At 36.0% G+C, this 17,172-nt stretch overlaps 2 pseudogenes; one reads left to right on the forward strand and one right to left on the reverse strand.

Annotated features, from left to right (window-relative positions):
* Positions 1–4,255: 4,255 nt before the first annotated feature.
* On the reverse strand, positions 4,256–5,085 carry LOC118837014 (annotated as a pseudogene).
* Positions 5,086–8,863: 3,778 nt separating this feature from the next.
* On the forward strand, positions 8,864–14,440 carry LOC118837016 (annotated as a pseudogene).
* The last annotated feature ends 2,732 nt before the right edge of the window (positions 14,441–17,172 follow it).

Genomic DNA, 17,172 nt, shown 5'->3' on the forward strand with positions numbered 1-17,172 from the left:
GTTACAGCCAACTGGCTTAAGAACATGTTGCTAATACTTGCAACTCTTGAGAAGTGTTTTTTATCTTTATGGAAATTAAGAGAGAGTAGGTTTTGTTTATTGTTCTCTGATCTTGGAGACTGGAGGCAATATGTCACTATAAAGTATAATTGTCATCTCAAAACATCCTTATTTTCTCAGAGATCTTAAAAATACCACCCATGAACTGAGGCTGCTCATTGGGTACAGGCCCAAAGATTAGCAGACGAGTGTGTAGTACGGGAGGAAGGGGTACCAGAGGGGCCGTACATACAGGGAATACATTATTGTGCTTAGGATTAGAAGACCTGGGTTAGTTTTGGTCCCCCACTTGCTATGTACTAATTATATAACAGACCAAGTTAATTAACCTCTCTCAATTTTAGATTCCTCATCTGAAAAATGACAGCAACAACAATAATAAGTTATACTATCTACCTCACAATAATGTTCTGAGAATAAAATGGAGAAATCTGTAAAACTGGGACTTTAATATACCATACTAAATGCAGTCTTTTATAGTGATCTCTCACCCTTCCATCCACTTCTTTACTAGTATACCCTGCAACAGAGTGGCAGTTTAATAGAGTTATTAATTAATTGATGACTGGAAGATCATAATAGTGTAGAACTAATACATACACAGTGATTTAAGGTTTGTAAAGTGTGTTGTTAGATATGTTATCTTATTTGGTAGTGGGCCGCCAAACTATTTTCACATGCCTATCAGTTGGCTGATAACAGAGGCAGAAAATCAGCATCACTTCCCCAATTCCTCTTCCACCTATATTGCTAAGTCCTCAGTAGGCAAACCAATAGGTATTCACATTCAACCATACCCATAATGACTATTTTATTTAAAATTCTGTGGTTGCAAATTATTTTATATATAATTTTGTTATGAGGTAGGTGGTGCTATTATCCCCATTTTGCAGGTGAAAAAGCAGGCTAAGACAGTGGTCAAGTTATTGAACCACCCTGGGCTTGACTTTCTCATCTATAAAATAAGAGGGCTAGAATTCCCTTCTAACTCTAGATCTATAATATGAAAGTCACACATGGTTACACAGCTAGCAAATGTCAGACAGGATCTGAACCCAGGTTTTCTAGTACTATATCCCCACTTCCAGCTACCTGGAGGAAAGCTGAGAAACATTAGAGTACTTTAAACAACTGCAGCTATACATACATACATACACATGTATGTATATGTATATGTGTGCATATGTGTGTATGTACATGCACATACACACATATATATGTATAGGCATTCAATACAGGGACAGTTGCTATTTCAGGATTCACTTTCTGGATTTGACATATGGAACCAGAAGAATCACTTCACCAAATGTTTATTTAGGTCTCCTTCTCCATTGTATTTCAGATAATGTGGTCTTTGACTATTTCACTGAACAAGGGCTATACTACTTTGGAAACGCTCCTTTGTACACTGACATCAACAATTTGAGTCATTGTCCCTGTTCTATTTCTTTGTCTTCTCTTCTTGGAAAGATTTAATCAATTTATTTATAAAAGCTAATAGCTTCCACAAAATGATAGAAAGGAGGTTTTGAGCACCCAAAGACTGGTATACTAGGCTTTAGGATACTGCAGAGAGTCAACAGGATCTGAATGACTTTGATCACTTAAGTTCCCACCAGTTAATTTCCCATTGCATTTTTAAAATTTTTATTTATTTTTTGTTAGATTTTTAAGTTCTGAACTATTTCCCTCCCTTCCTCCAACTACACTAGAGAAGGCCACCATTTATACACACACACACACACACACACATACATATACATGTATATGTATGTATGCATGTATGTATATACACACATATACATAGATATAAAACTATACTATGCATGTTTCTATTTATCAGTCCTTTCTCTGGAGGTAGATGGCATTTTCCTTCATGGGTCCTTTGTAGTTGATTTGAAAATTTATGATACTCAGAACAACTTAGTTATTCAGTCACCCTTTGAATAGTATTGCTGTATACAATGTTCTCTTGGTTCCGCTCATTTTATTCTTTACCCATTGAATTTTAATGTAAACATGAACATAAAAAACCTACATCTGTGCAGTCATATTTCATTACTTTAAGTATTAGTATTATTCGTAGTTTAATTAGAAAAGCATAATATTCCTTTAAATGGATAATCGTAAAAGCTCTGCTGCATTTGTATCTATATTTTACTATAGTTTAGAACAAATTGTGTTTTCCTTGTAGTGGGAACACAGCTCTCATTACATAAAAAAGCCAGTGGGATAACTGGAAAAGAGGTAGAAAAAATTCTTTTTTGTGAGAAATTACTTTCATGACAGCATCTGTTCTACAAGGGGAGGTACATCTGTTTTTCTTAAGAAGAACATGCAATAAGTTAAAGGATTGAAGAAAGTTTTTACAGAAGCTTCCAACTGCAGGTGATATGAACAATTCATTGATTTTTATTGAGATATTAGCCTTAGTTGATATAACTAGCTCACATGGATATGGAGCTAGAGATAGGAGGGATTCAGAGACAATCTTGTCCAATACCCTCTTTTTACAGATGAGGGACCTGAGACCTATGGATTTTCGGTGACTTCCCAAGGCCACACAGGTCGTAAGTGTTAGAAGTAGCATTTGAACCCAGGTCTTCTTAATTCTGAATCAATGATCTCTCCAAGAAACATAGACTCATAAAATGTCTGAGCTAGAAAACATTCTTAGAAATGGTTTTCAACTTTCTCATTTTACAGATGAGGGAAATGAGGCCCAGAGAGTTAGGTCTAAATTGCCTGAGGTCTTAAAACTAGTTAGCAGTAGTTCTGTAACTAGAACCCTGGTCCCTGTCACTCTGGGCTAATCCCTTTAAGTCCAAGTTATCTCTTCTGATGTACTTGATTTGGTTCAGAGGCAAATGAAGATCTTATTTGCCAGCAGTTTAGAGTTTGGCCTGAAACTGTTCTCTCCGAGAGAGTATAAATGATCTTTTCCACAGATTAGGCTCCAAGAAGCTGTAGCATGCAGAGCATCCACACTCCAGTAAACCATTTTAACAGATGGGCTAAATCAGGCTGAGGGTAACCTACATGCTTCAGATCTGTCGGTGAATTATGAGGATGTCTTCCTCAAGCATATGAAGACTTCTATCAGCAGAATGGGCAAAAGAGAACAATTTGTTCCAATGGCCATGAAGGTGACAGAAGCAGGCACTGTGGAGCTCATAGAGCTTGGTATACTGTATTCAGTAATAGTTTTCTAGGATTTATAATTTTTCCAGAAACTATTTGGTTATGATCATGTCATCTGTTTATAAACATAACACATAATTTATGGAATAAGACTGTGCTTACTACAAAGCAAAAAAACCCAGGCAACTTTCCTAGTTAGAGCCTATATTTTTGCAATTAGAGTGCCAAAATATACTTTAATTCAAGTTATTCATGAAAGCTAAAATATGTAAATAACTCAGATACCTTCACAAAAGTGTGAAACTAATTTATCAGGAGGAAATGCACTTACGATTCTTGATATTCTTGTTGATGAAAGAAAACATTATGGCATATCCTTAAGAGTCCAAATAAATAGTAATGCTAAAGACTGTAAAAAAGGTGTACAGTTTACATACTTAATTTTTGTTCCCAGCAACCAATTAATTTCATTTATAGATAGAGTCAGGTTTATATACATGCTCTAAATTTTCTGTCTTTTTGGTACTATAGCCAGACTATTCTCAATACTTGATGCTATCAGATAAATACCTAGTACAAAACAAAAATCTTTTCTTTAGCATTATAAACATTGTATAAATGGTTTTCCAATCATGACTTATAAATAAAAAATCCATGTGTATGTGATCAATTTTATTTCCTATTTTGACCCAACTTCTATTTTTCAGTTTAAAATCTGTCAACCAAATCAACAGCATGACATTCGCCTAACTTACAGTTCGACTAAGAAGACCATGTTAGACTAGTCAGAATAGAATCTTATCAATTTTTAAAGCAAAAATAATTGTCAGGGCATTTCATCTCGCATTCTTTATAAATACAGTATTTTTCAAAATATATCATTTTGTTCGGATCATCTGCAATATTGACAACAAAAGGTACCCTATTGTCTTTCTAATTAGCAAGGAAGCTAATATATAGATGCCTAGAGAGGTAAGACTTGATAGACTTGGTTGGCTTTTAGTTATTTACAATGCATGCTATGACATCACATATTTAAAGAAGTTTTCTGTAGTCAGCTTAGAAGTTGTTTCTTCCCAAGAAATTGAACTTTCCTGTCAAATGTACTTGATTTGAATGGGTGGATTTGGTTAATAAAATGGATTCAGTGCAAACTTTATATATAAATCAGACATCACTAAAGAAGTTCTTTATTCCTTTTTCTTGTCTTACATCATGAAGCGTAACAAATCTCATATGAGGCCTGAAGTAACAAGGTTTGAGGTACATATTGGTAGTCAACCACATATTCTCAGCTCTGAGGTCAGGAACTGCATAAGCTATGAACTAGTTCAGATGAAGGTATCATTCTTAGATTCCACTTTTCCATCTGGTAGAAATTCCATTTAAAAAATTGGATTATCATGAAGGCATGAAAGTAATTGAAACAAAGTATTACCTCCAATGTACAGGTCCTGTAGTCAAGATGCAGCATCTGTACTGTACACACCAGACACCCTCAATCCTCTGACAATTAGGCTCCAACTACAGTTTCTAGAATTTTCTAAAGACAATCCAGCCTGTCCTCCTAATCCAGTTCAAATTTAGGCCTACCAAGCTCATTGTTTATGTTTGGTGTCTGTCTAAGTAATATGTTTTAATTAATTCATTTTGTTGCCCATTAATTGTCATATCATAGTTTGAATGATAGCCATTCTTCATCTACTTGATTTTGCCTAAGGGGGTGAATCAGATTCTTTTGAATGATTATAGGTCTCTGTCAGGAGGGTCTGCAATTTCTGGAGAAAGATAGACTTACATTTCATCCACAAAGAAGCATATGGACAACCTTACCTTTATAAGGAATTCCTTTTCAACATTGTTTCTATTCTGGACATACTCCATGATTGTGGTAAGTACCTCCATTGAGCATATATCTTTGCATTTTATGCCTTACTTGATATTAATAATCCAAAGGTCATTTGAAAAAATTATCCCTGTTAGATCTTTCAAGGGGTTGTGTATGATTTTGGCATTTGCCTGGGGAGTGATTTGTTGTATTATAGGCTAGAAGGTGTCATTTTTGGTCAACAAATGATCTTTTGAAAAAATTGTCAACAATTAATAACATGCGATCTTGTATTTTCTCAACCTTTTCATCATTTGAATTACTAAAAATATTACAAATACTATAAATATTACAAATATTATTACAAATTACAAATATTACAAATTATAAATACTATAAGTATTACAAAGTATTGTTTTCAAAAGTATTTCTTTTTCTTTCCTCATACCTTCACCAAGGATTTTCTCCATATATGTTTGACTTATTTCAATTACACTTTGTAAAAATATGGAAGTAGATAGAAAGATTGGTAGCTATTAATATTCTATTGGTCATTTAAAAACAATAATGAAATCTGTGATTTTTTCAAGGTGTTTATATTTTTCTCTTAAAGTTTTTATTGATGTGTTTTGTTTTTGTATTACAAACATTGCAAATTACCATGAGACATCTCTTATAACTAAATAAAACAATTAATTAAAATTAATAACACAGTGACCCAGTATGAAAGTTTATACAACATTCCATAACTGTAGCATCTCTACACCTCTTTATTTAAAATTCATAAAAATCTATTTTTTCTCACTTCCATTTCCAACATTATTGATTAGATAAAAGAAAAAAATCCTTTTAACAAATATGCATAGTCACACAAAACAGAGACCCTCATTGACTATACAAAAATATATATGTCTAATTCCATACCCTAAATCTGTCATGGATAACATGTGTCATCATTGCTCCTCTGAAATCATGAGTTGTCTTTATATTGCTCATCATTATTATAGTTTTCAAGTTTGCTTGTTTTTAATGTGTTGTTGTATAACAACTGGTGTATGAATTACTCTCCTGGTTCATTTATTTCATTTTTTGCCAGTTAATAAAAGTCCTCAAAATTGTTCATTTTTATTATATTAGTTATAGTATAAGTTGATCTTCTGGTTCTGCTTATTTCATATCATATCAGTTCCTGTTAAGTCTTTCCATATCTTTTTGAAAATCAGTCTATTTTAAAATTTCTTACAGCACAAAAGTACTGCATCACATTCATGTACCACAATTTATTCACCTATTCCTCAGTTTCTGGACTTCCCTTAGTTTCCAGGTCTTTGCCACTATAAAAAGAGCTACTTTAAATATTTTGTAAGATTTGGACTTTTCATCTTTCTTTGCTCTCTTCTGGGTATAGGCCTAGCAAAAGAATAGTTGGGTCACAGGACTGGCACTACTTAGTAACTTTCTGTGTATAAATCCAAATTGCTCTCCCAAATCGTTGGAGCCATTCATAGGTTCACCAATAGTGAAACAATGTACATGCTTTCTCACAGCCCCTCTAACATTCATCGTTTTCCTTTTTTTGGATCATATTTGCCATTCTGATGAGTATGAAGTAGAACTTCAGAGTTGCTTTAATTTGCATTTTTCTAATTAGAAATTATTTGAAACTTTTTTTAATATGGCTATAAACAGTTGGGTTTATTACTTCAAGAGTAGTCTATTCATATCATTAGATCATTTTCAATTGTGGAATGACTCTTATTTTCACCAATTTAAATCACTTCTTGATACATCTTGGATATGGTATGGTAATTAAAGAATTTTGCTGCAAAGATTCCCCCCCCCAGGTTAAATGTTTCCCATTTAATCTTTGCACTATTGGATTTGTTTGTGCAAAATCTTTAACTTTCATGTGATAAAATGTATCCATTTTATCTTCTGTAATCCTCTCTATCCCTGGCTCTTGGTCATAAAGTTTCCTCCTATCCATTTATCTGATAGATAATTTTTTCATGCTTCTCTAATTTTTGTGACCTTTTAAAACTAGATAATGCACCAATTTGGAGCTTACTTTGAAAGAAGGTGGGAGGTGTTGGCCAGAATCTAATTTCTTTCATACTGCTGTCCAATTTTCCCAGCAGTATGTGCAAATGGTGGATCCCTATTGCAGGAGCGAGGGTCTTTGTGTTGATTAATAATTCGGGTACTGCATTCATTTGCTTCTCTGTGTTTTTACCTACTCTGTTCACTGACTGATCTCTATTTGTCAACCAATACCAAAGTGTTTCGATAAGCATTGCCTTGTAGTATGGTTTAAGACCTGGCATTGCTAACCCCAATTTGTTTCCATCTTTATAATTTCTCTTGACATTTTTGAACTCTTTTCTTCCATATAAATATTTTGTCATCACATATTTTGATATTTTGATTGGTATTTCATTAAATAAGCACATTTATTTTGGTTGTGTTGTCATTTTGTTATATTGTCTTGACCTATGTTTTAGCAACTAATGTTTATGCAATTATTTAGGTCATTTTATTTTTGTAAGCAGTTGTTTACAACCACGAATGAGTTCAATTTCATTTAAATTGGTCAGAAGAGGACAGAACAAATATACACTCCCACACAAACAGTTCAGTGTATTAACTCATTGAACTCTGTTGTTGTTCCATCCTGTCCAACTTTTTGTGACCCCATAGACTATACTACACATGGGGCTTTCTTGACAAAGATACTGCAATGGTTTACTATTTCCTTTTCTGGCAGATTAAAGCAACCATAGGTTGAGTGACTTGACCAGGGTAACACAATTAATAAGTGTCTGAGGCTGGATTTGAACTCAGGTCTTCCTGATTCCACTTATAGCCATCTTAGCCACTGAGCCATCTAGTTGACCCTCAACTCTACAGGGATACAGATAGGAACAAAAGACTAAAAAAGAGAATATAAAAATGGAGGGTGGATTCAGGTTTGGCTTAGTCACAAGCAAAACAAACTCTAGCTTGGAGAGGGCATAGTGAACAGAAGATTAAAAGGAAACGAAAGAAAAGTTAATAGCTTGAAATAAGCATGGATCAAAGAATATAGAGGGGGGAAGTATGATAGAAAAGAATGGATGGAAATAAACAACTAACTTTGTAACTGTGAATGGAAATGAGATAAAAATGCCCTTAAAACTGAAGAGGTTAGCAGAATGGATTAGAAAGCAAAATCCAGCAATATTATTATTCTATGAGGCATACATGAAATGTAAAGACTCACAACAGAGTTAAAATAAGGGGTTGGAACAAAATATATTGTTTCAGATAACAGCAAAAAATAGACTTAAATAATTAAAAGAAGAAACTACATTTTGCTGAAAGGTAATATAGATAATAAATTGATTTTAATACTTAATATATACACACCCAATGGCATGGCTTCAAAATGCTATTTGAATTATAAGGAGAAATGGACAATAAAGCTCTAACAGTTGGTGACCTCATTTTACACTACCAGTTCTAGGTAAATCTAACCAAAAATAAGTCAGAAAGAAGTTAAAGACTTGAATGAAATATTAGAAAAATTAGATATGATAGACTTCTGGGAATTATTCTATAGAAATAGATATATGCATATTTTTTGGTTGTGCATAGCAACTTTATAGTAAAGGTATTATGTCTTTGGATATAAAAATCTTGCAAATAAATCCATAAAAGCAGAAATATCACCAACATCTTTTAATTTTAAATTATACAAAAGTACTATTAGACAGTTAAAATCAACTAGAGACTATATAAATTAATCCTAAAGAATTGCTGGGTCAAAGAACAATCTAATGAGTTTAAAAAGTTATCATGAGGACAGGAAGTGTTCTAGAGTTTCATATCCTGGGTTTCAGATTGGGTGTTGCAGCTGGGCCAGCATTGATGCTCCAAGGAGCAAGGAATGATAATCAGGAACCACTTCATAGTCTCATTCCAGGGAAAGCTGAAACGTGGACTTATCTGAGAGTGATGCCACCTTTGAACATGAACTTATTGGGACCAGTACTATGTAGGAACTGGAGTAACTTTTGAGTTTACTCTCTCAAAGACGGAGGTAGTGAAGGAAACAGTATTCTCCAAAGGCATTTGGAAGGAATTTTTTATACATTTGTTCTTGCTATATTTTTGAATATCCCTTTATAAAAGTCACATGATGCTAAATTACTAAATGGAACTGGGATGCAAATCACAGGCACCAAAATGGGGAAGGGATGTAACCTGTGAGGGCTCAAGCAAATGGGAGTAGAAAATAGACATGTAAACCCTGAGAGGAGAGAAGCCTGCCTGGCTCTAGGAAAAGGGTCCAGAGCATATACATTATAGGTCATTTTTTACTTTTTTATATCTTTGTGGCTATTTTTTTTTGCTCCTTTCACACTATGACTACTGTCGTTGCAGCAGAAGGGACTCAGTACTAAAAGCTAGTTTGTTTTTTACTTAACTTCATGAGTTCCTATGGTTAAAAAGTTCACCACCAATTGGTCAGCTTACCAGTGATGAGTCATTCCATACTTAACTAAGCTTGTTTTCATAAAATAGACATAGTTTCTTGAAAGGACCTTATCTGAACTTTTCCAAGTATTGGAGAATCTGCCAAAGTTAGCACTCTAATGGCATAGTCACCTCCATGCCCCAACTATGCATTAGGTTAGAACTGTAAAAAAAAAAAAAAAAAAAAAAAAGCAAACACATGAACAAATGGTGAGTCACACTAACATCGATTATTTAGAGGACATTTTATAGCATCTTAATTTTCACATTAATATTTGACTAATAAATTAGAAGGTACTCCCAAAATGCAATTGTTTTGCTTTTAAGCATAGATGATTCACTTTTCTAAAAGCATTTTTTCTTTTAGAAATCTGTCTTCTTCTGATTTATCTAATGAACATATTCTGAAATTATAGTATTTAGCATAAGCATTTTAGCTTTACTGTTTTAGCCTCTAGGCATTCTCTAGCTGTGAGCAAAGTATTAGGTAGTTTCCCTTTGTAATACTTATCTTCCAAATACTCCCTTTTCTGTAATTTTTTTTAGACATAAGTAAGCATTTCCCCCCCACCCCCTACAGACTTAATTCTCTACCCTTTCTTCTTTGGTATAGCGTCACTAGGAGTAATAAAGAGTTGTCCTTTGTTCTGTGTATGATGGTGACCTCACTGACCCGTCATAGGTAGGGCATCCACTTTGAATGTTTTTTTTTTTTTCCCAAAAGGGGGTAGAGATTTACATGCACCCATCCATATCCTTTCATGATAAGGTACCTTATCATCAGTGGCACACATTAGTGAGGCAGCTGACTGGGATTAAAAGGTCAATCTATGGCTTAGACAGGATAAGGGCTCCCACATGGAGAATGAACAATGATAAAAAAGACATTAATAGTCATAGACAATCATTGTTCTAGGTCATTCCCTTTAAAGCAACACTAGAGGACATAACTAACAAATGTTTCAGCAGAGAATGAATCAGTCCCATTCCTCTTTTATTGACCTTTGGTTTCTGTGTTTTTTCAGTCTTCTTGTGGAATATAAAATCAGCTTTCTACTCTGTCATGTTTATGTGCTTATATCTCTAATTCTTAAATACTGACAGCTTTGGGAAACCCTGATCTTTGGAGACACGTTTGCTAGGGGTTTTTTTTATTGGGGGCAGTTAGGTGGTGCAGTGGATAGAGTGCCAGACTGGAGCTAGGAAGACTCCTCTTTTTGAGTTCATATTCGACTTAGACACTAGCTATGTGACCCTGAGCTAGTCACTTAACCCTGTTTTCTTCAGTTTCTTCATCTGTAAAATGAACTGGAAAAGGAAATGGCAAGCCACTCCATTGTCTTTGCCATGAAAATTTAAAAAAAAAAATGAGTCAGGAAGAGTCTGATGTGACTGAAAAATGACTGAATAACAGATTTCTTTTTTGGGACCAGACCTCTGTTTTCAATGGCATTGTGAAATCACAATGGGGAATACAGGTGCAGATCAGCATATACCAATATAGATCAGCACCTTCTCTTCAGCTAGAGTTGCTAAAAGTTGACAAAGTTGCTAGAGGCATTGAGGGGCTAAGAGATTTGTCCAGTGTCATCCAGCCAGTCTATGGCAGAGTCAAACTTTTGAACCTAGGTCTTCTCAGCTCCAAGGCTAACTTTGTCTCCACTATGCCACAAATGTTCTCCTCTCAAGCTATAATCTTGAGAAATATCCATGGCAAATTCTTGGGGACTTAAATTTCACATCTCTTAATGATATGTTTTTATAGTTCCAGTCAATTGCTGGCAATCCTATGTTGTGAATGGGCAGTGCTGCTAGAATCTAATAGTAGCTAGACAATCCTTGTGGCCATGTAGTAGTGTCAGCTAATCTCATTCCTGCCATAGGTGAACTAATGGAGAGATATTCAGTAGTTCTTGCCCTGACTCTAAGACTGTGCTCCCTGTCTACTCTTGTTTGGAATATTTGCCCATTTTTTTCTTTTTTCTTTTTTTAGGTTGCCACAATGCCATGCCAAGAAAAACCCAGCCATCTAGATGCAGTGTTGTAATCTCTGCTATAGGGGAGACTGAGGCTGGTGGATTGCTTGAGCTCAGAAGTGCTGAGCTGCAATATTCTGATCAAGTGTCTGCACTGAATCTAATATGGTAAACCCTTTTGTTTCATTCAAGCCATTTGTTTCAACAATCCAGCTAGCAGCTTCTGTGGGGGTATAAGATCCACCCACAGCTAGCACCCAGAAAGCTGCCAACAGCACAGGTTCTTTTGATCTGCTTAACTAAGGAAAGCAAGGTTAAGGGGTTGGCAAGCTTACTTTAATTCGGCACACAAATATCATTCACTTGATTCAGGGGAGAAGGCCAGCACCCTGAACTTCAGAGCAACATACAAACAAATTATAAACATCAACAGACAGACCCAATACAGATTCATAGTTACCAACATCTAGGTTCAGCCTGGGAGCTCAGAACAAGGGCTGGGTGTGTGTGCTTAAAGAGGGGTAAACTGTTTCAGGTCAAAACAAGAGCAGATTGAAGCTCCCTTGCCCATCAGTATTGGGATCATGAGTGTGACTGGCCATTGATCTTGAATTTGGGAGTGTTGGTGATGGTTGAGACGACATCTGGAGCTCCAGAAGATTGCTATGAAAGGCATCGCATACTTAATTTCAACTTTTGTAACTAATCAGAAGGGATAAATATACGTTTTAAAAATAGGAATCAAATGCACTGTGGAGATCTCAGAGAGCATTCTAGTAGTTAGCAATAGTTAACACTGATTATGCTTGAAGACTTCCAAGGACTTTATAAAGTTGAGGCTGCAATGAATGTACCTATTTCTACAGTGTAGAGGGAATTAGTGAATGAGTGATTGATTCAAGAATAATATTTGATTATGGAGTGACAGTAGCATTTTCTTGAGAATGGAAATGTGATTCTATATCCTAATGAATGAATGAATATACTTTTTTTAAAATGAGGTTTTTAAAGGAAAAAATTTTGAAACAATCTTTTTTTCATGCCTGGACAAATTAAAGTCATCTTAAGGAGGCCACATAGCTTCTTGTTTATGGAAAAGGAAGCTACACTAACTATTATCCCAAAGTTTTTTACAACAACATGACTCTATGAAGTTTGGATCACCTCTGAACTAAGAAAAGCATTTTGACTAAGTTACAGCTTTTCCTGTGACTCAGGAAAATCTATATCCCACACTGTGAGAGTGGAAGGGAAGGAAAGTGCATGCTGCATACTCAAAGGCATTTTAAAATTTACTAACTTTGTAATTATCCACTTGTTTGTTTTATTTTTGCCATCACATATATCCTAGGCAAATCACACAAGAATCTTAAATTCTTTTTTTGTTGTTGTTTTATTTTTTATCTATTTATACCTTCCAAAATGAAACTGGCTATAACTGACAGAAATCCGAGGAAAGTACGTAGATTGTTCATTAACGCAGACAGGTACACAAAGGACAATTGAGGTAATTGTTGTTTCAGTATACACATGTGATGGTTGTATGATCAAGCAGATAGAATACTGGGTTTGTAATGGGGAGAAGTTGGGGGGCCAGGAGGGAGGTCACCCCAATCCAGCCTGCCATGTCTTAGGGATGCAGAGGACTTCTGCTCTGGGGCCTCAACTCTTCTAAGGGCGCTGAGCGGTACGGCTGGAGAAGAGGGCGGTGGACGCTGCAGTTGGGCGGTCCTGGCTCCCCAGGGCCACCTGAAGCTGCAGCAACTGCTGTGCCCCTCCCTCTTCCTTCCTCTTCTTCCTCTTCTGTGGGCCCCAGTCAGAAGTCCCCACTTTCCCTTGCCCAAGCTCCCACGTTTATGTGCTCTCCTGAGGTATAGCAAACAACTACCCTTTTATGTGTCATATATTTCACCAGGCTCTCTGACACTTAACTGAAGAAAAAAACAACAGCTACTTCTCTGGATAATCACACCTTTCAGCTCTAGTCGCATCCTGGGCAACCACTTCTAGATCCCAGCTGCCTGATAATTGTGAAAATATTCCTAAACATCCTGATAATAGCCTTACAAGGAAAGAATACCTTGTCTAGTTTTCTGGAATGTTTTTGTATGTCCACAGTGCTCACTGACTTGCTTTTAGAGCCTATCTTTCATTACCTATTTCCAGGACTTTTACTTTGGGGCCTTAGGTTTACAAAGTGCCACCTCTGTCACCTCAAACTGTGTCTTTGACTTACAGCTTTCTGCATTGTCCAGTTTTCCTTCCATTTGGTAGGGATCACTACTTGAACATGTCAGACATGGAAAGTCTCTCACTTCTGTCAAAAATGTCTTTTATTTCTTTTCAGTTATTTTTATTTGGCTTGAGCCTTTGTGTATGATTTGGAAGACCCTGTTATTCATGTAAACCTGAGTAAACACAGTCTTTTCTTCCTACCAGTGTCTTTTCTACATTAGCATTCATAGCTACTGGCTGTCAGTTTTCATGGTGTATTTCCTGGTGATTTTTGGAACTTGTTCTTAAGTCTTGATTCTGATTCAGTCCATTCACATCACTTCCTATATGAAAGAGACCACCCTGTGCACCGAGACTGGGATCACACAGTCATATGTTAAAAGCAACTGTTGACCGAACTTTTAGTCTGTTTTCTTGGAACCTGGCTCCCATCTGTTTTCCTTCAGATAATCATTCTGTTTCTGGAGGTAGGGATTTCAGCCTAGGTGGAGATGAATGTCCCCAGTTGTGTTTTGTTAATTGCTTTTTCATTGCTACCATTTACTGGTGTAGGAGTCATAAAATTAAGGTAACAGCAACAACTTTACGCATGAACTCATTTGTCATCTGGAAATTCTTCCTTATTCTATTTATAATTCATCATACAAAGCATGTGGAAAATGCTGCAACAGTAATAGTCTTTTAATTTCTGTGTTGGGTAAATAAAGTCCAGAGCTTCTTCCAAGGAAATCTAAGGATGCCCATCCAAAGATGTTACAGAAACTACTTTGGGATACTGGTCACATTGATGTTTAGGCCCACAAGCTGAAGCATTGTAAAGACATTTTCCTCCCCAATATTCCAACAAACCAGTAACCGTTTTAGGATTTGCTAAGCAAAAAGTGTTCTTTAAATATTTTTTAAGTCCACAACTGTTCATTTTATTCCAGGATATTTTATACTTCAGATGGAAATTTGTTCTGGAGCTCAAAAATAGAATTAATTTGATTGGAAAGACTCACTATATTAATGTTTGTATCACCCAGGTACCAAGTTCTTATGCAAACTGACAACTTTGCAGGTATATGGTGTTTATTAAACATTTTTAAAAGAAAAAAAATGAACCTGAGTTCAAATACCAGCCTCTATTATTTACTAACTATATGACCCTAGGCAAATCATTAACCTTTGTAGGTGAAGTCTCCATGATGGGAATTTTTCCCCTTTAATAAAATCACAAGTTTTTCCTAAATCATTTATAAATTCATACTGAATCACAGTAAAAGTCTTAAACTTACCACATTACTTTTCTTAATGAATTACAACTCTTACTATAAAATTATAGAGTAGAATTACATAGAGCTTTCCTATGGTAGACCTTTACATATTGTTGTTAAGTGAGTCAAATGACAAACAAACCAAAGGATATAATATTTGTTGTCATGGAATCATTCAGTTTGATAGTTTAGTAAATCGAGTGAACCAGAATCTTTCTGGATCCTTAGTATTCTGTATGGATATAATTGCTTCCATTCAACCTTCCCCAATCCCCAGGCAGAACTGATCTTTTGTCGATGAATTTGCATTGTGTCCTGTTCGTATCTCTGTTACACATGACTATATTCTATTTTGAATCAAAATTATTTTATGTCTGTCATAGTTCCATGATTAGGCTATAAAATCCTTGAGGTAGATACTATGCCTTATTTATCTTTCTATATCTTCATATATCTTTGTGCCTAACACAGTGTCTTGAAGATAGTAGATTCTCATTAGATGTTTATGGTTATCAAATTTGGCAAGCATAGGAAAGTAGAACAAACTGTGAAACATCAGTATAAAAAGTACAACTGTAACTTGAAGGATCATGAAACTCTTCTAATTAATAGCAGATATTTACAGATTGGATATGAGTTCAGTTTTTTTAAAAATTAAAGATAGTTCTTTCTGATACCATTCATCCAAAATGTGAGCTATAGCAGCTCTCTTTCCCTGAGACAGTGATGCATGACATAGCTGTTCCTGTTCATTTGCAGTCATCCAATAAGCAATCTTTTCTAGGCCAGGACCTTAACCAACCTGAAAATGTTATGCTAACTGCAGCTGAGCTAACAAAAGGGTCACATATTCATGAGAACATAGACTGGCAACTCTGACAGAATCAGACAGAATGATCAAACTAAAGAGGCCAAATGCTATGGCTTAACTTGCAAATAAAATTTAAGTAAATTTCAATGAAACTATTGGTGAAAATTTCAAAAGGGTAAAATTACACTGAAGAAATCAGATGATTGAATTTGTATATATCTGTATGTGTGTGTGTGTTGGCAACCAAAAATGGGCTCCTTAGCACTTAGTCAACAAGTGGCCTTGACTAGTTTGGCTTTTTCCCTGAACTGAATGCTGTTTGTATGTTGGACTGGAGTAAGCTTGTCGGCCCCTTCACCTTGCTTCCCTTGCTTAAGCTGATGGAAAGAACCTGTGCTTTCCCGATCAACCCCTTCACCTTGCTTAAGCAGATTGAAAGAACCTGTGCTTTCCCCGGCGTACCTTACACCCCCCCCCCCCCCCCCCCCCCCCCCCGCAGAAGCTCCCGTTGGAGCCAGAGGCTGCTACAGCTACAGCCACAGCCACAGCCGAAGCCACAGCTACAGCTGAAGCAGGAGCTGCCAGTAGCAGAGCTGACCTACGGGAGGAAGCTGAACAAAGACTTCAGGCCAGTGGGTAATCTTTTTACCATAGAGGGGGAAGCATGATTTTGCTTTACGCAATCATGCTTCTCTGTAGCCTCCTGGTTACTCTTTCAAGGCGTACTTATTGGGCCTGGAAGCTTTTGATCAATATATCAAAATGGGGTTGCTGGTTCATGGGTTGGTTACTGTGGAGCCTAAATATATGTTTTGATTCTTCTGCCTTCTACTTTGAGAGTTTCTTATATCCGGCGGTTCCGAACCTTTCAGACATGTTTATGATCCTCTTTGAGATTATAAACTCTGCCCTCCTAATACAGTGTGTTACATATATGTGAATATATGCATATACATACATGATACATATTTACTGTCATTTCTACGTGGGGTCCTTGAGTCTAGGTGGAAAGGATCTATGCACAAATCATATTTAGGCTAAACTATTACCTTTGGGGTCCAGGTAGATCTTCATCCTTGACCCCATATCTATCCCTCTACTAATCCTTAGGATTAAAGCATCTCATATACCAATTTTGTATCCTTCTCTTTCCTGAATTCATCTCACTTCTGTCCATCCAAACTACCGTTGTAGCAAAATAAATCTCTGCCCCCTTATCTATTCTCTGGTGCTATCCTTGAGTCAGACAATAATGATCTTCTGGTCCCTTGTCTCCTAGCTTCTCCTCATAACATGGTCCTGTCTGCTTGTCTGTTGATCAACATGATTTCTGCTGGTACTTGTCCTTTT

The sequence above is a fragment of the Trichosurus vulpecula genome, chromosome 2 (assembly GCF_011100635.1).
Source record: "Trichosurus vulpecula isolate mTriVul1 chromosome 2, mTriVul1.pri, whole genome shotgun sequence".
In the NCBI taxonomy this organism is placed as follows: domain Eukaryota; kingdom Metazoa; phylum Chordata; class Mammalia; order Diprotodontia; family Phalangeridae; genus Trichosurus; species Trichosurus vulpecula.